The 22,705-nt window shown below is 48.9% G+C and overlaps 1 long non-coding RNA gene across 1 annotated transcript in view; it reads right to left on the bottom strand.

Moving 5' to 3' along the window:
* Positions 1-16,435, bottom strand: part of LOC123377005 — a 51,252-nt gene extending 34,817 nt beyond the window's left edge. The window contains exons 1-2 of the long non-coding RNA XR_006582036.1: positions 16,294-16,435; positions 15,877-15,969 (exon numbers count right to left, since the gene is read on the bottom strand). This is a non-coding gene — a long non-coding RNA (uncharacterized LOC123377005). The remainder of the gene's footprint in view (positions 1-15,876; positions 15,970-16,293) is intronic.
* Positions 16,436-22,705: the final 6,270 nt, after the last annotated feature.

Below are 22,705 nucleotides of genomic sequence, written 5' to 3'. Positions count from 1 at the left end.
TTGGGGTCAGAGATTTGAAGTTTTATTCAAATAGGGTGTAATTCCCTCCTGTGTGGAGCAGCCAGCACAGACCTATACCGCACTTACACCCTCAAAACAGGGCTCAGCCAGACCCAGGTGGCCCACAGGCCTTGGGCCAGTCACCTCCAGAGCCTAATCCTCAGAGAGATGCTGCCAACCCGCCTCTGCCTGTCGTAGCAGAGAGTGCTCTGCAGTGCCCAAGGGCAGGCCCTGAGGCAGCTGGACATACTGGCTTGATGTTAAGGTCAGAGCCACTCCGTGAAGAGATTGTTCCATGTTATACGGTGAGGAACATCAGAACCAGACGTAGGAGCAGAGATTCCCTGCTGAGATCTGGCCCTTGGGGGCTACTCAGGCTGCATAAAGAGGTCAGAATCTAGCCCTAAATTGCCAGCAGGCAATTCCCTCGATACAGCCTCCTGCACCAAACTCCACACCCAGCCAGGATGCAGGGGGCACATCGGGGGAGGGACAGATGTGTGAGTGCTTGGTGGAGCGAGTTCAGCTGCACCTGGCTTCCACTGGCGTGAGGTCCATGCCAGTCCCTGTGCCCATGGAGTACGCGCCAGCAGCCCCTTAGGGCATGAGCCGGCACAGACCAGAACTCCGGGACAGGGAGCTAATGGCAGAACACTGACACCCCACTCCGCAAACTCAGGAGAGCTCAGCTGTAGGCGAGAACCTGGCCCACATTGCTGTCTGGGCAGAACGTGACAACATCTTACGCACCACGCAGCCGAGGAGGGTAGGATCCAAGTTTAGGTTTCGAGACAAACATACACATGACAAGGGAGAACGGGGACTATAGGGACACATTCTGAGCTCGTCCCAGTGGTGCCGCCTCCCCACTTCACACAAGCAAATTCCCACTGATTTCTGTGGGTGTTTTGCCTCTAACGACACAGCAAGCTCAGGGGCTGGCAGATGTAACGCACTAGAATAAAGCCCTCAAGGTCAGCTGTAGAGGAGTTTAGCCAAAGTTTCAGGGATCAGGGAGCACAAGTTACTCCCCATGCTGCGAGCTTAGCAGGAAAAAGTATGGAGAGGTGGTCATGCCTGTGGGCAGGGTAGTTCAGAGATGGGAATTAAACGCTGATCACTTCATGATCCAACAGCAAAGCTTGGCAGTTAACTTCAGATGCTACATTTTCACTTATTTTCCTGCTAGTAGGGAGAGAGCAGAACCAGCTGTGTCTGTAGCTGAATTTTCCCAAAGTTTGGGCTGCTCATAGCTGGGGGTTTCTGTTCAGGCCCATCTCCCGTTTTAACACATTAATTACATACATTCCAGCTGGTCATAAAATAAGATTTTCACCTTCTTGGTAATGGGTGGCAGTCCATCTGGGGAGTTCCATGGTCATGGTGCATCATGGGAAATGAAGTCTAGCTGCAGAGCTTGGCCCAGAGAAGCAAATGGGGAACATGAGGCAACTCAACAACAATTCCCATGAGGCACCATGATGACACTGTAGAAGTGAAATATTTCATTTTTGGGGCATGCCATTTTTTGATGAAAAAAAAGTTATACTGCACAGAGAGCAGAAACTTTTTGCAAACAATTTAAATATAATCAACCCCCGACCCCCCTCCCCCCCCGCAACCAATTTTCCATTGAAAAACAGTTTCAACAAAAAATGTCAACCGTATTTTTGTTTTTACAATATCCCTGTAGTTTGTGTGCACTGGAGCAGAAACAGTTACTTGAGCTGGTGCAAAAGCCCCATGATATTCAAGCAGCTTCTTCCTGCTCCTGCAGCTGTTAAAGAACTTTATCAAGCCGTGAAATGAAATATTTCTGCAAACCAATCTCCTTCTCCGGCCACCCCCCTCCCTCTCCGGTGGATACTGTGTCACTTGGCATGCTGCAAAAACTTGAGCCTCCGGGGCAGGAGAAACAGAGACTATGTATCAATCAGAAGACCTTAGGATTTGATGTTATATCCCAACAATTCCCCTTTGCATGGTCTAAATCCTCATACAGTAACTCATAGAGCCATGGAAATAAAGGGCAGAAGGGACCATTATGATCATCTAGTCTCATCTCCTCCATCACACAGACCAGGAAACCTCACCCAGCCATTCCTGCATCCAGCCCATAAATTCTGGCTGAGCGAGAATAACTTTTAGAAAGAAACATTCAGTCTTGGTTGGAAAACTTTGTCTGCTGCACTACCACTCTGCAGGCTCTGAGCCAGACCCTCCAGGGGTGCTAGTGCATTTGCGGATGGCGGGTGCGGGGAGAATAGAGAGAATGTTTTTCCGATGTAGCTTATGCCAAGGAAGGGCTCCTCTGACAAAAAGCCCGGGCTGAGCGGGCAGGGTACACATAGTGGGCCGCAGGGTATTCAAAGTGCCGTGTGCATGCAGACAAAGGCTCTATATATGGTGACCAGGGAGCAAGTATGAAAAATCAGGACAGCGGGTGCGGAGTAATAGGCGCCTATATAAGCAAAATGAATATCGGGACTGTCCCTATAAAACCAGGACATCTGGTCACCCTAGTTCTAGGGCAACTCTCCTCTCTGCCCCAGGGCGAGGAACTCTAGGCAGCTCCCCAAAGCCAGGAGCGCCGCAGGGGAACGCTGTTTCAGTGCATAGTTCCTGGGCGGTCGAACGGGGCTGTTCCTTAACGCTCAGGAGTGGGGACTGATTGCTCAGGGGGACGCTCCCAGCTCCCCGAGAGCCCCACAGTGCCTGTGTGCACACTGCTCTGCTCTAGGCACCATTCAGCGGGCAGGTCAAGGGGGCCAAGGCCCCCGCTGTGGTCATGGAGGAGCTTTGAAGGGGCAGAAGCAGAACGTGGGAGCAGGGCAGGAGTAGGTACGGTGGCTCAGCAGGGGCTGAGTAAACTGGCTTTAGGGCACTTTTTCCCCGGCAGAGCAGTACAAAGCTGCCCTAACGCGGGGCAGGAGTTGTGCCCACAGCTGGGCGTACGCAGCGAATGTCACAGGGCGAGGGATGGACCTGAATCCCACAGGCAGGCAGGGCAGACCGTGTTCTTCCTGACACAGCAGGTGGCCCGGCACACCAAGTGAAGAGGAGCCGAGGGCCCATCCTGACTGCCTGGGCAGCAGCTGTGCCCTTGGGCGTTCTGTGACCTGAGCCTCATAACAACTTGCCTGCTCCCTTGCAGCACCTGTGGCCTTCCAGTTAAGCCTGGGGAAGTTCGGGTAATACTGCAAACACAGAGCTAACCTTTGCTACTGCAGTCTTTCCTCTCCACTGCAAGAGCCGTGCTCCTGGGCTCCATCCCCGCCTGTTAAACAGCATGTCACGACCAACACCACTGCTCCGCCTCTGCACTGAGGCCTGAATCCCACAGGCAGCCAAGGCTCCCCAGCCGCAGAGCCCCTCACAACACAGGAGCCTGAGCTCCCTTACACGCTGCACTGTCCTGGCACATCCCACCCAGCCACCTTGCTGCACTGCCGGAGGATTAATCCCCCTGGGCCACAGGGGGGAAACCAAGGCACACGGAGACAACCGCAGCGTGCCCCATTGCACACAGTGAGTCAGCAGCAGGGCCGAGAAGGAGCCCAGCTCTGCAGACGCTTGGCCAGGTGTTCTAACCACTTGGACATGCTGCCGGTCACCAGCAGCACAGGAGAGCAGGTGCCAGTGTTGCCTCCGCATATGTCACAGGCAGACCCACAGGCTCTTCGCTATGTCCTGGGACCAGCCAAGGGTTTTGTTTACGCTCCAGACCCCAGGCATGTCCCAGCCTGAGAGCCACCCTCTTTCCCAGTGATGCCCTAGCAGAGAATCAGGCTGGATAGACCCATAATTTACAATCCTTTCCACCCCCCTTGGTGCCTGTGGGGCTTCACTGCTGGGCTAGTAAAAGCACGTCAGGAACAAGGAGCCGGCCTCTTTGTTCCCTGTCTCTGTGAATATTCAGGCTGAGGAGCTGCCATTAGCATCTGCACACAGGGCAGCCTTTCCTCTGGCAGCAGAGAAGATTGATGGTGGGAAGTCAGCTGTCACTCCAGTCCAGACCCACTGACAGAGGCTCTTCCAGCCGACCGGGTACTGCAGCTGTGGCCCTAGGCAGCGGGGCAAGCCCCATGCTGGGGTGTGGGTGGACTGCAGGTAGGGGTAGGATGGAAAGGAGAAATTACAGGGTGGAATGACCATCCTGAGTGCGAGGACAATGAGACATTTTGATTAGACCCCGAGGTCACCTTTATGGTGCAAATGACCAAGGTTTGGGAGCCTGCTCCCACTTGCACTGGCCAGTAGCATCCCGACGCTGCTCCCATGCACGTGAAGGTCCTTCAGCCATGGAAAGTGCCACTGCATCTTACTGAACTCTGCTTTCTGGGCCCAGCTCCAAAAGCTGCACTCTGGTGAATTCCCACAGGCCCAGAGCTGGGTCAGAACCTGGGTCAGAGCCTAGTGCAGGCAAGTCCCATAAGCAAGGCTGCCTTGGGGAGCCGGCTCGCAGGGAGTTCCGGGCTGGTTCCCCTGCTTCTGGCAGGCTGAAGGGAGAAGTCACCAACCCTTTGGCCATGGAAGGCCAGGCTGTAGTAGGCAGCAACGTTCTATTAAGTGTCAGTGGGACTTTAACGACCAGGTAACTGATACGCGGGGCATGGTGACTATATTAAATAATTCCTCTGCTCTTCGGGCTGGGTTCTGTACTGTTCTCCCCTTCCTGTCCCCCCTGTCAGATCTCTGTCCGGCCGCAGTCCAAAGAGGCTGCGTTTCAGTGGGGTTTGCAAAGTGATTTTTCTCTTGGCTCGCTTCTCATCCACACAGAATCCCCTTTGCCCCACACTCAGGCACCACAAGGGGTGTAAAGTAACATTTACACTCTCGTCGGGGCCCCGTCACTCTGCCAGAGCTTCCGTGTAAATGAGAAACAGGCCCCACGTCTGTCAGGACGAGCACTCCTGATCCCTCCAGAGCTCCCTGCATCTGAGGGCAGTGGTGTCCTCTGGGAGAGGGAAGGGCGTTGTGGGACACCCAATACAGCATAGGCAGCATTAGTGATCTGGGGGCAGGGGGTAGGAATGGAACAAGGCCCAGTCTGAGGGGGAGGTGGGCACCTGGCAGGCTCAGGGGAGGAAGAGACATTATTAATCAGAATGTTTTGCATTTGTATCACCCCTTTAGTCCCCCAGATCCCAGAGGGTACACACAGCACCACAGCAAGCGTGGGCAGCAGTGCCTGCCTGGCACACAACAGGGAAGGGGAAATTCTGGCTAGGAGATGTGGGATAAACCCCTACTCCCGCCCAAGGAGCCAGGGCATGGTTAATGCGGGTGGGGTTTGAAGAGCTGGGTCCAGCCACCAGGCTGAGCTGGACTGATCTGCTGAGCCAAGCCAGCTGCAGTTTTAACACGTGGTTCCAGGGAGAGCTGGCACCTCAGAAACCCGATCTGTGGTGCAGGCTGCGGAGCCAATGGATGTTAGAGTGAGGTGACCCTTGTAACCACGAAACAGTTGTGTAACCTAGGAGGTGCGTGTCTGTGGTTGGTGGTTGCTAGAAACAAAACACCATGATTCAATTCAACTGGTAGTTAAATTGGCTGGGCCTGCGCCCTGCAGCCGAACTTGATGAAAGACGGGGAGTTCGGCTGTGGCTGAGAAGAGGCCGGGTCACAGCACCTCTGCTCTGAAAGTTTACAGCGAGAGCCCAACAGTCTAATCCAGCATGTCCTGTCAAGAGGTCAAGATAATCTCTGTCTCACATTTGCCTAATCCAATAGCCCCTAGATCCTCACTTGCTCTGGATAATCCTTAACGCAGAAACGTTTCACAGACCTAGCAGAGGAGCAAGCAGTGCTGGGCCCATTAGCTAAAGATTCAGGGGCATTCTTTGTATGAGCCATCAAATCCAGATGACCTGATCCTTCTCGGGGCATCTGCACTGGGAACATCTGTATGTGTTTTTCTGCAGCAATGCAGCTTCACCAGTGCTATGTGGAGGCTGTAGTGTAGACAAGGTGCAAGAGATTTATACGCTCAGGATTTCTAACCCTGCTCAAACAATGAGGAGTCCTTGTGGCACCTTAGAGACTAACAACTATATTTGGGCATAAGCTTTTGTGGGCTAGAACCCACTTCATCAGATGCATGGAGTGAAAAATACAGGAGCAGGTATAAATACATGAAAGGATGGGGGTTGCTTTACCAAGTGTGAGGTCAGTCTAATGAGATAAATCAATTAACAGCAGGATACCAAGGATAGTGTCAAGGACGTCATCGTAGGACCTAACCACATCAGCCACAACATCCGGGGCTTGTTCACCTGCACATCTACCAATGTGATATATGCCATCATGTGCCAGCAATGCCCCTCTGCCATGTACATTGGCCAAACCGGACAGTCTCTATGCAATAGAATAAATGGACACAAATCAGACATCAAGAATTATAACATTCAAAAACCAGTAGGAGAACACTTCAACCTCTCTGGTCACTCAATAACAGACCTCAAAGTGGCAATTCTTCAACAAAAAAACTTCAGAAACAGACTCCAACGTGAAGCTGCGGAACTGGAATTAATTTGCAAACTAGATACCATCAGATTAGGCCTAAATAAAGTCTGGGAGTGGTTGGGTCATTACAAAACCTAAACTTAATTTCTCCAATACTAATTTCTCCCTACTGTTACTCACACCTTCTTGTCAACTGTCTGTAATGGGCCACTCTCTTACCACTTCAAAAGTTATTTTTCCTCCCTTGGTATCCTGCTGATACAGATTAACAAGGCTACCACTCTAAACCCTGTAACCCTGCTCAGGATATCAGTGGTATAAGCACCTACACTCTGTCTCCACTTCCACTGTTTGCCACATCAGTGGAGCCACATTATGACACACAAAAGCTTTCAGATTTCCCCAGTGCAGACAGGGTTGCTGGGACTGCAAAACTGGGCTGAAAATCTTGCCTGAACAGGCTGTCTTGCAGGCAACCCTGGAAATAACCCGTTCAAAGCTGCATTCTGTCAAAGCTTGGGAATGGGCTTCAGCTTTGGACTTTGGCTTCAACTATTTCAGAGATGGGGCCACCCTGGAGGTTCAGTCATGGAGTCAAACTGCCCCAAAGTTCTGAGGTATTTGGTCAAGGGCTTCAGTTCAAGCCCCACTCTGTTCTGAATCAGAGAGGTAGCCGTGTTAGTCTGGTTCTATAAAAGCAGCAAAGAATCCTGTGGCACCTTATAGACTAACAGACGTTTTGCAGCATGAGCTTTCGTGGGTGAATACCCACTTCGTCGGATGCAAGAGTGGAAATTTCCAGGGGCAGGGAAATATAAGCAAGCAAGAAGCAAGCTAGAGATAACGAGGTTAGATCAATCAGGAAGGATGAGGCCCTGTTCTAGCAGTTGAGGTGTGAAAACCAAGGGAGGAGAAACTACAGAAACCACTCATCCTCCCTGATTGATCTAACCTCGTTATCTCTAGCTTGCTTCTTGCTTGCTTATATTTCCCTGCCCCTGGAAATTTCCACTCTTGCATCTGACGAAGTGGGTATTCACCCACGAAAGCTCATGCTGCAAAACATCTGTTAGTCTATAAGGTGCCACAGGATTCTTTGCTGCTTTTACTCTGTTCTGATTCACCCTAACATTTTTCCCAGTTGATGTGGTCTGGTTTACTGATGGGCAAACCTACAGAAGAGTCAGTGGATGAACACCCAGCAGCCTGACTGCTTCTCTAAACTTATCTACGCGGCGCCTCTTTGGAGTTGGAGGCCAGGCTGGAGACCTCAGGAGGACAGGCACGATTAGGAGATTTCCAGGTCAGCTCAAGTGAAGTTAGGCCCAATGGGCAGCCTCATTCTCCCACTGAATTTTGTTTTTATCACTTCCAGCAGAAAGCAGGATTTGTAAAGGCACCAAGACAGGTAGTTCACTTCCAGATTCTCCTTGAAGAAGCGGCTGCTATGGGAATTGATTAATACAGAACTAAAGAAGAGTAACGTAATTAATGCAGATCAGCATGGGTTAATGGAAAATAGGTCCTGTCAAACTAATTTGATATCTTTTTTGGAGGCAATTACAAGTTTGCTTGATAAAGGTACTAGTGTAGTATACTTAGACTTCTATCAGTGTTTGCCCTGGCACCACACGACAGTTTGCTTAAAAAGCTGGAACAATATAAAATTAACACGGCACACATGAAATGGATTAAAAACTGGCTAACTGGTCTCAAAATGCAATTGTAGATGGGTAATCATCATTGAACGGGTTTGTTTCCAGTGGGGTCCTGCAGGGATCAGTTCTTTATTAATGCCCTGGAAGAAAAGAAAATGATCCCTGAAAGTTGCAGACACAAAAATTGGGGGAGAGGGAAATAATGCAGAGGCCAAGGCACTGATACAGAGCCAGCTGGATCGCTGGGTAAACTGGGCACAAGCAAACAATGTGCATTTTAACAGGACTAAATGTAAATGTGTACATCTAGGAGCAAAGACAGCAGGCCATACATACAGGCTGGGGGACTCTATCTTGAGAAGCAGTGACCCTGAAAAGATTTGAAGGGAATGGTGGATAATCAGCTGAACATGAGCTTCCAATGTGACAGTAGCCAAAAAAGCTAATTCGATCCTGGGATGAATAAACAGAGGAATCTCAAGTAGGAGTGAAGAGGTTATTTTACTTCTGCATTTGGCACTTATGTGACTTCAGCTAAGATACTGTGTCCAGTTCCGATGTCCACCCTTCAGGAAGGATGTTAATAAATTGCAGAGGGTTCAGAGAAGAGCCAGGAGATTGATTACAGGATTAGAAAACCTGCCTGAAAGCGTTTGACACAAAGAGCTCAGTCTATTGAGCTTAACAAAGAGCAGGTTAAGGGGTGACGATCACAGCCTATGCATACCCACATGGGGAACAATATTTAAGATTGGGCTCTTCAATCTGCTAAAGGAAGGTATAATCTGATCCTACGTCTGGAAGTTGAAGCTAGGCAAATTCAGACTGGAAATAAGGTGAGAGTAATTAACCATTGCAACAATTTACTAAGGGCCGTGGTGGAGTCTCCACCACTGACCATTTTAAAATGATTGGATGTTTTTCTAAAATCTCTGCTCTGGGAATGATTTGGGGGCAGTTCTCAGGCCTGTGTCACACAGGAGGTCAGAACAGATGATCACAAAAGTCCCTTCTAGCCTTGGAATCCATGAATAAGACACGTTCAAAATGCAACGTAGCTGAAGCGCTGTACGAGGGAGCACTGTGCGCATGCCTCTACGGTGCATCGCTGGTGTCTAGCAATGAGAGACTGGGACTGGAATCCAAGAACTGCTGAGCTCATTTAGGGCTAAATTAAGCCAGTTAGGTGGTAGAGGAACACCGGGAAGCACTGTCCTTTCCCCATGGACAATGTCTAGGGGACTGCCACCCAGGAAGGAGGAGCAGAGGGAGGGTGGGGAGTGTTATGTTTACAGCATATGTGCAGAGAAGTTAGATAAATACAAATACTCTTTCTGGAAGGGTGCAATATCACACAACTTTATTTCTTAAAATGCAGGATCTTAAGACACACAAACCAAAACCAGGGAGAGAGAATGCAGGCTGCTCCCTACAAGAAAGCAGCACAACGCACCCCCCCCCCCCAGCTTGCTGTGGGCTGGCTCTTTGTAGACTGACTGCTGCTAGACTCAGATTGCAGGCTTCAATCACAGAGCCCCCTTGCCGGCAGGACTAGGAATACCCCTGAGATAGCTTATAATTTTAATACTGCACAGTGAGGGGCAGCCCCTGCTACACATGTAAAAAAGTTGCAGCCTGCAGTCCCCCAGTGCAGCCATCTTGGTACTGTCTGGTGCACCGGAGGCACCTAGCACTGCCCATAGCCAAAGCAGATACACCACACGCGAACTGATGAACCCTGCTGCAGTGTTACCACACACCCCCCGCCCTTTGTGCATTGGTAGCCAAAGTCTAGCCTCCTCGTGTATTGTGGAGGGGCTCACCCTGGGCCCGCTGTCTCCGGAGCGCCCCTTCCTTGGAGCTGGGGCACCATGTGCACAATGAAGTCGTGATGCTGACCTCCCTAAGGGGCGAGGATTCAGGAGGGGTTGATGGTGAGTTAATGTCTGTGCCAAGTGTTCGGTTATCACCCTATTCGCACAACCATCTCTTGGGGCTGACAAGTGAATAGTTCAGATGGTTAAAAGATAAAGAATTTTCAAAGAATATATTTACATTGAACATCTTCCCAGCCCCTCTCTGGTGTCACGCACACGTGTGTGAAAAGTCCCGCACAAGTCTTTTCAAACCTCAAGAGTCAAGTTCAGTAGGGGGTTAATTCACCTGGAGTGGGGGATGGCAGGCGGTCTGAGCCGGGCATCAGACAGAAATTTGGAGCTACTGTCCTGGTTAAGTTTTGTTTTGATGCAAAGAGGTTCCCCCCTCCTCAGCTTACAATCATGCTGCATAGCAGCCACGCATCATCCTAGCGAGGAGCACTCCGGGCCCAGCCTCGCAGCGCTCAATTGCATGAGTCAGACACCTTCGACGGAGAGGGCCACTCCGCCCAGACAGGGGGATTCTCTCGGCCGGCGCAGCACTGTGCCGATACCCAGCCAAGATCACAGCTAAATCACGTAACTGAATGTTTCCGTACAAATCTGATTATCCATGAAGCCCTAATTGTTTGGTAAGTGTTGCTTGGAAACCATCTGTTTCCAGTGCAAGCAAAGGAATTGCACAATAAAACTGTCAGTTTCGGCCATGAAGTCGCTCTAGCACATGGGATGAATATTTGGTATTCTTCACTTTTTCAGATTAACTTGTCTATTTATTTTGGGAGGAAAATATGGACAATTTTAATTCCCTCCCATCAAAATTCCTCACGTTGCTCAGTGTATTAGAACCCCGTTTTTTCCTTCATAATAGCCCTTATGCCATATGCATAAGTTAATACATTAACTCCTGGAGAAGAAAAGGGACATTCAAGACTTCCTTTGTATGGTGGAGGAGGGGGAAATCAGTGCACCTGCACTTGGTCAAACACAAGAGGGACGATATTTGCTGCAGTGGAAGAAAGTCCCATTCTCCTCTCCCTCCCCTGAAAGCACCAAGATGAGATTTAAAGACAGTTTTCCATGAAGGCGGACAGAACGCGCGCGTGTGTGTACGTACCTGTGTGTACATGTGCGCATACCTGTGTGTACAAGTTTGTGCATGTACACGTTTGTGTGTGTACGCGTGTGTGCACACACATGTAGGTGTGTGTGCGTGCACACACACAGGCACGTGCAGCGGAAAGCAAAATTGCTCTTTTTCAAAGATAACTTGTTACGTGTCATTCCCAAATTTCTTGCTGCAGATTAGGAATATCACTGAGAGTGAAGGAAAGGGAGATTTTAAGCTCCTGACCGCAATGAGCCAGTCTCCCAAGGCCAGCAGTCATTACAAGGGTCCTTTTAAAGTATAACAGAATTATCATTGTCACAGAACAGAAAACCTTTTTTCCTACATACATCAGACTTCCTCAGCTATTCAGTCAAGCCCATGAATAATAAGTTACATAACTTTGCTAAAGGGACTGTTTAGCAACAGAAAAAAATAATGCAGCCCTCCTTCCAAAGATGGAATCATAGAAATGAGTGACATTTATAAAAATAATATTTTGAACTGAGTTTATTTCTGTATAAGTTAGTAACTTGTTAGCAAATCGGCAAAGGACTCTTTAACCAGGGGTGCTGTAACTGGCTAGGTAGCCTGGTCTAATGGTTACATCCCTGGCCTGGAAGTCTGGAATCCTGGGTTCTAGTCCTGGCTCTGCCACTGATCCATATGGGGGGGTCACTCTTGCACAGAGGGCCCCTGAGAGTCCCAGATCCCAATCAAGTCCGATCTGAGGTGGGTAGGTTTTGTGCCAGTGCTCTGTTCACACCGTGTGTAGCCTTGGCCAAGTCACTCAGCCCAGTCTGCAAAATATGCCCCTTCGCTATTGTTGGATGCAGAGTTGTGCAGCCGTGTGGGTCCCAGGATATTAGAGACAAGGTAGGTAAGGAGCCGAGGAAGAGCTCTGTGTAAGCGCCAAAGCTTGTCTCTCTCACCAATAGATGCTGGTCCAATAAAAGAGATTCCCTCCCCCACTTTTAGTTATCATCAGTATGAACTAGTGAATGTTCGTGGTGTACTGAAGAACATGGTGCAGAGCAGTAGAAACACTAGAGAATTATTAAATCCAAGACTTAGGTCAGTACCTAAATTGTACTAGTATCAGTGGGGTGTAGCCATGTTAGTCTGGATCTGTAAAAAGCGACAAAGAGCCCTGTGGCACCGTATAGACTAACAGACGTATTGGAGCATGAGCTTTCGTGGGTGAATACCCACTTCGTCAGACGCACCCACGAAAGCTTATGTTCCAATTCGTCCGTTAGTCTATAAGGTGCCACAGGACTCTGTTGCTTTTTAAATTGTACTATAAATTTAGGCAAAATTTACCTTCCCAATGACTTACAGAACAACCTAATTACCTGGAGAAATTGGAACCAATGTTTCTTGCATGCAGGAGAGACATAACTTGCCCATATTAAAAGGGCCCGATCCTTCAAGGGGCTGGCCACTCTCAATTGCTATTGACTTACCTGGGGGCTGAGGGTGCTCATTCTGTGGTTGGACTGGGATCTGAGATTTCAAGTTAGGGAAAAAAAAGTAGGTACCAGACATTTCCCATGAGCATCAGTTCAACAAGCCCTTTATTATGGGTAATTTTAGTATTGAATGTGGTGCAATTTCAGTAATTTAGCAGAGTACAATGATGGATTAGAGTGCCTGGTGATAGATGCTTATGTTCCCCCGACACACAATTATTACACACTTCTTTACTCAATAATAGTCTCCTGTTCCAACTAAAATACATATTGTCTAATTCCTTAAATCATAGAATCAGAGCAATTAGGGAGGGAAATGACTTATTAGGTCATTGCATTTGTCCTGTTGCCAGGCCGAGACTGCTCCCTGCAGTATATTGTAATAAATATTGTGATATTCACTCAAATTATTTGCCTTTACACACTCCAGTGACACTAATATGGATCAACAAAGCAGCAGAGTCAATCCAGGGAGAGATTCAGTTTTCAGAAGCAGAAAGTCACACCAGGAAGATGCTGAGAATTTTTAACATCCTTGTGTAACTGCAACATGGAGAACAATATTTTCAGCTGAAAAGGGGTTCCTGCCCCCTTCAAAAGATGGGGTTTGTAAGCTGAAACTTTTTTCACGAAAAATTTGTTTTTAACCAAAATATTCAGGTTTTCATTGAAAAACCAAAATAGAGAAGTTTTCAGTTTGAAACTGAAAGTGTTTGGTTTTGAGTTGAAAGTTTTCAGTTTTTGTTGCTTTTGCCAATGAAAACAACATTTTTTGCCAATTTTTTTTTTTGGACCAAATAAATAAATAAATAAATACTCATTCTCATAGGAAAATGTTTCACAGGAAGAAAAGGCTCCGGGCCAGCCCTAGGAACATGGTGCTCAGTTTGGACTCTTGCCTGCCGGATCCTGCCAGTGGGTAGAACTGTGCATCCACACAAAGCCTTGGTGAGATCAGTGGGGTTCCGCACCGGGGCAGTGGGCTGCCTATTCAGGGCTTATTGCAGGATCGGGACCTGAGTCTTCGGGGCCAGATTCACCCCTGTGTCACCCCAGTCTTATAGCAGGGAAGCTCCATTAACTTCAGCAGAGATCCATCAGCGTGAAAGCAGAGCAATGCAGCACAGACTCCAACCCTGGGATTTCACTTAGATTGGATGGAACCTGCAAAAATTCTAACAAAAATCCCATTTGCGCTGGTTCCACCCATGCCCTTTGTGCTCTCTCTCTCTCTGCCAATATCTAGAGAACAGGTATGTCCAGTGGAAACAGCAAATAAAAGCGAACGCTCTCATAAAGCAAATGTTGAACATAGCTTCAGACCAGAAAGCTGTGGCTAGGATTACAGCCAGCTAATCAGAGAGCAGAAGCAACACCAGTCCAAACTTCCCAGCCTGGCTCAAATAGCCAATACGCACAAACAACGCACAGCCTGCAAATTACTTCCCAGGCCCATGATTAGGTGCACTATCGATTTGGGCAGCTCCAGGAGAAGGCCCGTTCAGGAACAAGGGCCCGTTGCACTAAGTGCAGTAGAGACACCGACACACAGACAGTGCCTGCCCCAGACATAAGTTTGGTTAATGAATAAAAATGAGCAAAATATAAACTGCATCTGGACAACTCATGAAAACAGGAAAAACCACCGCGCACATCACCTCCTAGGGACCAGGTCCTGATCCCCAGCCACAGCCTCTCTGAACAGCACCTTTGCCCACCAGTCGCCCAGTGGAAGTCAGTGACTGCTCTCAGGGTCTGGTACCCCATCCAGGGTTAGTCAGGTAGCGGAATCAGCTCTGGGGATTATTTGCTCGGCTCTAGATTGTCCTCTCCAGCTCCCTGAACATCAACTCTGTTATCTTTTCCCAAAGCAATTCCAGAATCTGACAGGTGCGCGGGCTGACAGACACCTGTGCAGCAGCTGCCCGCAGGAACAATATGATGATTTAGAAAGATACCTCAAGGCGATCGTTCCTGGAGCGACATACGACCCAAAGCCAAGAACAGAGCCACTCCCTGCTGAATTCTGCTTTGAATATTAAACCTGGCACTTGGAGGATGGGAAACAAGTCTCCCTTCTGATTCTGCAGATGTCACATAGGGCTAGTCATGAGGTCACTGTATTTACTTTTTATCTGTGTCTAACTGGAAAGACTGATTTGTGCCTTAAGTCCCAGCACTTGGCACCAGCAGATCTGGGCTGTGTTCTCAGCTCTAGCACAGACTTCCTGGGAAAATCACTGACAGACACATTTGAAAACGTGGCCACTAACTCTCCAGGCCCATCTTTCAACACCTGAGTAGACTCTCAGCGGGACTGGGTACTACAGCTCCCACCTAGGATTGTGGGTGCTCAGCATGTGTGAAAACCCTGGTGGGGTTGGGGTGCCGCCAGGGGGTCTGACTCTCCCCAGCGTTCCTCTGATCATACACTAACAAAAAATTAGGGGCTACTTTTGAAGACTTGGGTCTTTAAACTCTCAGTCTCTGTTTCCCCATGTGCGCAGTGGGGATATTAACTCTTACCGCCATCCGAGGATTCATATGCATTTGTGACGCACTGAGGACTTCCAGTGGAGGCGTGAAAGAAGTGTGCAGGACAAGTGACACTTAGAAAGAAACTTTGCTTTTCTAATTGTTAAGTGTCTGATATCACATGACCAGCATTGTGTGTCAGAGACGGGATAGATAAATAACTGTTATATAGAATGTCTGGTTTTGTCATCATTTCAGCTAATATCCTAGCTAGTACATTACATAACATCTTAGGCAAGGAATGTTACATGGCAACAGTAAAATATTACAGCTATCTACAAAAACTTGAGAAAAATGAAAGAAAACGTACATGCTTAGACGGGCATTTCTGCACATAAGTGCCCAGGTAGATACGCATTTAGAGGACATGAGTGAGTATTCAGGTGTGGTATTCCCAGACACAGGTACTTGGTTTGGTGTCAACCTATAGGGGAATACACACCAATGCTTTGTGCAATGTTATTACACACAGCAATCTGGAGCATCTTGTGGAATAGCAATGGGCCTAAGGGAATAAGCATAACGTTTTATAGTCCAGTACACCCAGGGGTCATTTGTTATGCTAAGTAGGAGGGTGCTGTTTATGAAGCATTGACCAATCCTGCAGTCCTGATTCTGTCACAGCTTCCACTGTTCATGAGCAGGTGAGAGCTGGATTGCAGAGGTTTGCTTCCTTGGGAGAGCGGCAATGCAATCTCAAAACTCTCTCCACTCGAGCAATGTGAAAGGGAAATCAGCACTCTATGATCAAACCAACCAACCTGCATCTCTCCTTCCAGGTGCCGTGCAGTCACGTCAGGCAGTCCAGGTTCCTCATGTCACGTTCCCAGGTCGTCACTGGAACACGGAGCTGTCTGGTAAGGGGCGAGAACCCACCCTTGACTGTGTTTTATCAAATAATTTAAAAAAATCATGTCAAATAAAAGCAGAGTAATAACAGAAGAGCAGCAGCTTATGTTTCTTTAGTGTCTTTCATCCCCCAGAGTCTCCACAGGCTCTAACAATTACTAGGGCTAGTCAACATTTCTTGAACTAAAACTTAAAACTCTTTTCAAAAATGATTTCTTTCCCCAAAAATGAATGAAATTGTTCATGCTGCCTTTCTCCGTGTAATATGGTACCTCTAACAGCCACGGACAGCAAAGAAAACCCAGTGCAATCAACCACATGGCACTCACCCTGTCTCCGATGCACAAAGGGCTCATTTGACCCTTTCGGATTTGAACCCGTGGTTCCAGTGAATCAAGGGCTTCGAAACCTGAAGCTTCCTGTCGATCTTTCCTTTAAGATAAGGCAAGGTCTTCCTGCACTCCATGAATCACTGCACCCACACAGACAGTTGCTGCACATACACTCTCCAGTGAGCAGGAAATTCCAGCAGCTGAACATTCCATCAACACACCGGGAAATTTCATAACACGCTTACACATTCATCAGCGGCATTTTAGTCTGAAGGCCAATGAACCCAGGTTTGGCACTGAGTTTCTGTGCAGTTTTTGTGGGGTTCCCTGCTTGCTTCTCAGTGGTTCTGATCAAATGTACAAATGAATCAATTTTTGTTCACCCAAGGGCCAGCTCTGCAAGCTTGGTTTGTCTGAGAGACAGACTGGGCCTTTCCTTCTTGCACCAGAGCCCAGCAAGGTCCTCAGTCACACCCGCACAACCCCAGGGCCTTGGTTGGAGTCTTTCAGGTGTGAGCTCTGTGGATGGGCACAAGGAGGAATGGAATTGAGCTCACATGGCTCTACGGACTCACGAGAGGGAAAGCAGTAAAAACCGCACGTTCCTCACTAGTAGTGAGCAGAGCTGACTCTGGATGTGCACAGGGAGTGAACCTGTTGAGTGAGGAGGTGCTGTTTACACAGAGCCACTTTACAGACTGGAACCCAACTTCATCCAAACCAAACCACAGAAATAACCTCAAGGAAAAGCACACCATGGTGAGGGGCCTTCACAGAGGAAACAGCAAAACAACTAGGGCTAGTCAATGGTTTTGAAAATTTCAATGAAATTTTGAATTTTGACACCCCCCTCCAAAAAAAATGGGTGAACAGTTTCATGAAAATGTCAGCCTGTTTGCTGGGTATCAACTTTGAAATTTTGAAGAAGAAAGAGTGATGAAGTTTTCACAAAAAAGTTTGTGGAAATGTTATTCCGTTTTACACCTAGTTCTAGGGGTCACTCTGGAAAAGCAGGGCATTTCCACGCCATTTCGCAAAGTATCAGTGAGATCAGTGCTGACTCCGGTCTCCTGGTGTTTCACACACCTCCCAAAGCAGAGTCTGGCCCCAGACAGACATGGGATCATGCAACAATGGCACTCCTGGAAGTGTCAGGATGTGCAGAGAATATTTAAACATGGAGGGTCTGATCTTCAAAGGTGTGGAGCTCCCACAAATCCCACTGAAGCCAATGGAAGATAGAGGTGCCCATTACCTTTGAAAATCTGGCCTGAGATAAACAAATACGTTGAGTTATCTTGACCATCTGCAGCAGCAAGAAAGGTTCTGTTCAAGCTATAGGTGGAATTCGGGTTAGCTGTATTTTTCTGCACGGCACTGTCCCGAACTGAGGGGTCAGTGTTAGACCTGGTTGAAAATATTCAATGGAACAGTTTTCCATTGAAAAATGCAGCTTTGGCAAAACAAAAACATTTCCCTGTAAGATGCTGATTTTGCCAAAAATGTCTATGGAAAAAAGGAAAAAGAATTGTTTTGATGTCCTCGTTTCATTTTGATAAGACATTTTGTTTCAACTTTATCGTTTCAGTTTATTTTTAATACTTCTATATTATTTACAATATTACATGTATTATTATATGTATGACGCATATCATATTAAAATATACAATACATAAATCATAACACAATGAATCAAAACAATAATGTCAGAACAAAGTGTTTTTAGCTTGTCAAAATAAACCAGTTCAATATTATTGCAATGAACTGATTCGATTGCCCTCACACGTTTTTTGAAATCTTTGTTGCTTGTGAATTTTCAAAATTTAGGGTTTTGTTCCAACTGAGAATGAAAAAAAAAATATCGAAATGTCACGTTCCTGCGGAAGAGGAATTCCAGTTTCAGGCCAGCTGTATCCAGGACTCACCCTCGAGCCTAGGAAATAGCTCGGTCGTGTCCTGCTGCTGTGTGCAGCTTAGGTTCGTCTCTTCAGTCACATCACTGAATCCTTCAGACCGGTGCTCAAGACCTTGGATCCAGAAAATGGAAGCTTTGTTTTTACAAAATGTTCAGCAGCCACCTAGCAACGTCCCCAGGCACCCGGTGCCTGGCCCTGATTTACAGAGAGGGAGAAGAAACACGGAGAGGCCTTGCTCACCGTAACCACCTGCTCTTGAGCACCCTTCCCCTCCTGCTCATATCACCTCCCTCCAGTCCAGCCAGCGTGTCGCTGCCAAGTTCACCATCTGCTCATCGCTGTTCCACATCCCTCCATCAGCTCCCCACGGTACCGCCTCACATGATAGCTTCTTGTCCTCCCCACTCACCACTTCACAGTGCTGCCACTCCCTGATCATCCCTCCGCACATCCCCTCTGCTCTGCCAGCGGTGCCAGCCTCACCCGCCCACTCCTCTGTTTGCCACACAAGCACCTCTGGGCTTGCTCCTACACACACCATCCTCCCCGCGCTGCTCCCCTTGGCTCCTTCACATCTCTCCTTTGCACCTGGCGCTGCCAAGACCAGCCAGCTAACAAGCACAAGGCGGAGCGGCGGAGCCAGGGGCCGACTTTCACTAGCTAGGTGATTTCTAAAGATAAAATGCAAACGTACAGGAAACCTGTTCAGATCTGCATTGTCCACCACCCCCCAGCCCTGCCTCTGTCACTTGTCTTCTCCTGAGGACGTGCCCACAGAGTCCCACAGTGCACAGCCCCCTGGGGCCCCAATCCCTACCAAGCTCCCTGGGCTGCAGCGTAACTATGAGTTAAGGAGATAAGTGACTTGATGTGGAGCAGACTATGCACCAGGGACTCCACCAGGAGCCCTAGTTCCCAGTCTAGTGCTGCGTTTTTCTGCGGTAGCTGGGGGGAAGCAGTAGAGGTGATATACCTAGATTTTAGTAAGGCTTTGGACACAGTCCCCCCAGACATTCTCATACACAAACTAGGGGAATGAGGTCTAGATTAAATACATATAAGGGGATGCACAACCGGTTGAAAGACCATATTCAAAGGAGTGGTTATCAATGGCTCACTCTCAAACTGGGCGTCTCTAGTGGGGTCCCGCAGGGGTCAGTCCTGGGTCTAGTACTATTGAATAGTTTAATTAATGGCTTGCGTAATGGAATGGAGAGTATGCTTTTAAATTTACAGATGACAGCAAGCTGGAAGGAGGCGTAAGCGCTTTGGAGGGCAGAATTAGAATTCAAAACAACTTTGACAAATTGGAGAATTGAGCTGAATTCAATAATATGAAATTTAATAAAGACAAGTGCAAAGTACTTCACTTACGAAGGAAAAATCAAATGCACAACTACACAACGGGGAAGGACCTGGGGGTTCTAGTGGGTCACAAACTGAATACAAGTCAACAGTGTGAGCCAGTTGCAAAAGAGGCTAATCATCGTGGGGTGTATGAACAGAAGTGTGTTATGTAAGACACGGGAGGTGATTGTGGTGCTCGACTCGGCACTGGTGAGGCCTCAGCTGGAGTGCTGTGTCCACCTCTGGGTGCTGCACTTTAGAAAAGGGGGGTGGGGGAGGGGACTGGAGAGAGTCCAGAGGACGGCGAAAAATGATAAATGGCTTAGAAACCCTGACGTGTGAGGAAAAATGTAAAAACCTGGGCATGTTTAGTCTTGAGAAAAGACTGATGGGGAACCTAATAATCATCTTCAAACCTGTTAAGGATTGTTATAAAGAGGACAGGGATCAATTGTTCTCCATGTTCTCTGAAGGTAGGACAAGCATCAACGGGCTTAATCTGCAAGAAGGGAGATTTAGGTTAGATACTAGGAAGAACTTTCTAACGACAGAGGTTGTTAAGCTCTGGAACAGGCTTCCAAGGGAGGTTTTGGAATCCTGTCACTGGAGGTTTTAAGAACATGTTGGACAAACACCTGTAGATTTTCCATCTGTTGTTCGGGCAGGGCCTGGTGCCACTTTGAGTTGGGGGGTCCTGGTCTGTGGGGAGCTTGCTTCTGACGTTGAGGTTAGGGGACTGTTTGAAGGCCAGAAGAGGGGGTTTTGGAAAGATTTCTTTTAGGATGGGATCCCATCGAGTATGGGTTGTAGTTGTGGGGGGATAGGTGACAATTAGTAGTACGTAGTTAGAAGGGGTTTTATTTCTGTATTTTAATCCTCTGCACAGATGACAAACTCCCTCATAGATTTCCACCACAACTTCAGCAATCACCACCAGCCAGGCAGCCTCAGGCTGTGGATATTCATCCATGAGGAACTGGTCTGAGATCCACATCCCTTTTCTCTAGCTCATCGTGTCAGTCGAACGGCAGGTAACAGCCACCTCTCACTGCTGACCTGCGCCAGATCTGAACTGGCGGTGAGCTACCTCTGTAATCAGTTACCAGCCCTGCACCCAGAGGCTTGGCCGACGAGCACAGCAGGCTGCACTTGGGATGGTAAGAACGCTTGGCAGTGGCGCTGAAACCCCTTGGGAAGAGGAACACATAATGGCTTCAGAGACACAGAGAACGCCCCCACCAGCACCCTGAGTGCAAACTTCATCCCCAGCTCCAGAGCAAGTAGTTACAGGCTCCGGGGCCCATCAGTCTTTTGCTCCTGTCAAACCCTCCACTGGCAGAGCTGCGAGGAGCGGAGTGGAGACGGCCCCGGCTGAGAAGAAACATGAGGCGACGTGTGTAACGCAATATGGCTTTGTTTGGGGGGCGGGGGGGGGGGGAAGGTCTGCCTCTCCTGCGACTTATACAAATGGATATTTGCACCGGAGCCCGGAAGGGCCCAGGAATGGCCTCCCAGGTCTGCGCCTTATTCTGCAGCTTGCGAGATGGACCAGTTGCCGGAAGTAACCACAGCGGGACAGGACGTCCAATCAGATGCTGCTGTTGCTGAGATCTCTATGAGTGGGGAGGGAGAGCGAGTCTACCAGGCCTTCCCACTAAACCCTCTGCATTCTCTGGGGTGCCTAGGCAGTCAGCTGGAAACACGCTCCGCTCGGCCAGTCGTGGCCCACAGGCTCCCTCTGTAGGCTGTAGGGACAAGAGTCTGGCTGCCAGCGTGGATGGGGAGAGGAGCCATCCCCATGCAGTTACTATCCCGCAATCTTCACCCCTCCCGTCTTTTACTTCAAACAGCAAAGTTCAGGCCAACAGCCCGAGGGCGGGCAGGGAACACACTCACTGTGCACCCTGTGTGGAGTGAGGAGTTTGTGGTTAGAGCACAGAGCTGGGGGTCAGGAGTTCTGGGGTCTTTGTGCCACTGACTCATGGAGTGCATCCCCCGGTGATCTCCCAGGGCAAGTTGGGCCAGCATGAGCCCGGCTTCACTTCCCTGGGTGCGTCCACACTGGGCTTGCACACAGCATTGAACTGGCCTAGTCCAGACAAGCCTCGGCGTCTCTGCTGCCCAAGCTGTAGAACTGCAGCTCGTGTCACTGGCTGTGCACGGTAAAAAGCAGGGGTGGAGGGAACCGGTGCAAAAAGCAGCCACCCCCCAGTGCTGCATCAGTTCTTACACCCAAACTCAAACAGATCCTACCTGAGGTGCCGGCTTGGGAAAGTGGTTTTCCTCTTCCTGTTTGGCAGCACCAGCCCAGGACATGCCAGCTGAAGTACACGGAAGATTTCCAGCCAGAGCAGAAGTGCTGGAATCCCGGGGAGACCGTGTCTGCTGGTCCTGGTTCCCGGCTCAGCTTCGTGCACCCCGGAGAAAAGCATCCCACCCAAAGCCAGACTCCAAACACTGGGGCCTGGCTGCCCTGCACGCAGCCTCATGCACAGTGGATATAAAGCAGGTCCAGAGCAGAAACTGCCCCCACCCTGCACAGGGATAAGTAACTGCCCAATGTTCCAGGCAGCCAGGAACTGGCTCCTTGGGGGGTTACACTAGGATGTTTCCTACCATGGCACTGCCACCAGCCCAGCATGACAAGGGAGCCCTTGCGGTCGCCGGCATTTTAAGTACCATGCGATCAGACCCGGCTCAGAGTGAGCCTAACACAAGATGCCAGCAGCTGGCAACCTCCAGGTCTCCCTCCATCACTAACCAGGGCAGAGCTGAATGAATGGTAGCAGCAGAGAGACACGAGTTCCCCTCATGTGGGCCAGACTTTGGAGGGTGACTTGTGAGCAGGGAGAGGTGGAATGGACTTTACTGATACGTCTCTCCCCTGAGCCTGGCCCTCAGAGCACCTTCCAAACAAAGAGATCCCAGGGGGTTCTGCACCACCCCAGAGGCCCTAGGGGATGGGGAGAAATGGATGTATCTTTGTTAACCTTAGAGGACAAGTTCTTTGCCAGAAGTGAGAGCACAACAACTAAGGGGAGAAGATGCAGCTGTCAGAGCGGGATCTTGCTTTAACTTGCAATATAAGCTTAGATGTTCAGACCTGCTGGATTCCAGGTTTAAGATTTACACACTCATGAGTCTTC

Source organism: Mauremys mutica, chromosome 9, assembly GCF_020497125.1.
Source record: "Mauremys mutica isolate MM-2020 ecotype Southern chromosome 9, ASM2049712v1, whole genome shotgun sequence".
Taxonomy (NCBI): domain Eukaryota; kingdom Metazoa; phylum Chordata; order Testudines; family Geoemydidae; genus Mauremys; species Mauremys mutica.
The sequence above is the reverse complement of the archived record's forward strand: the minus strand, read 5'-3'. Positions and strand labels throughout refer to the sequence as shown.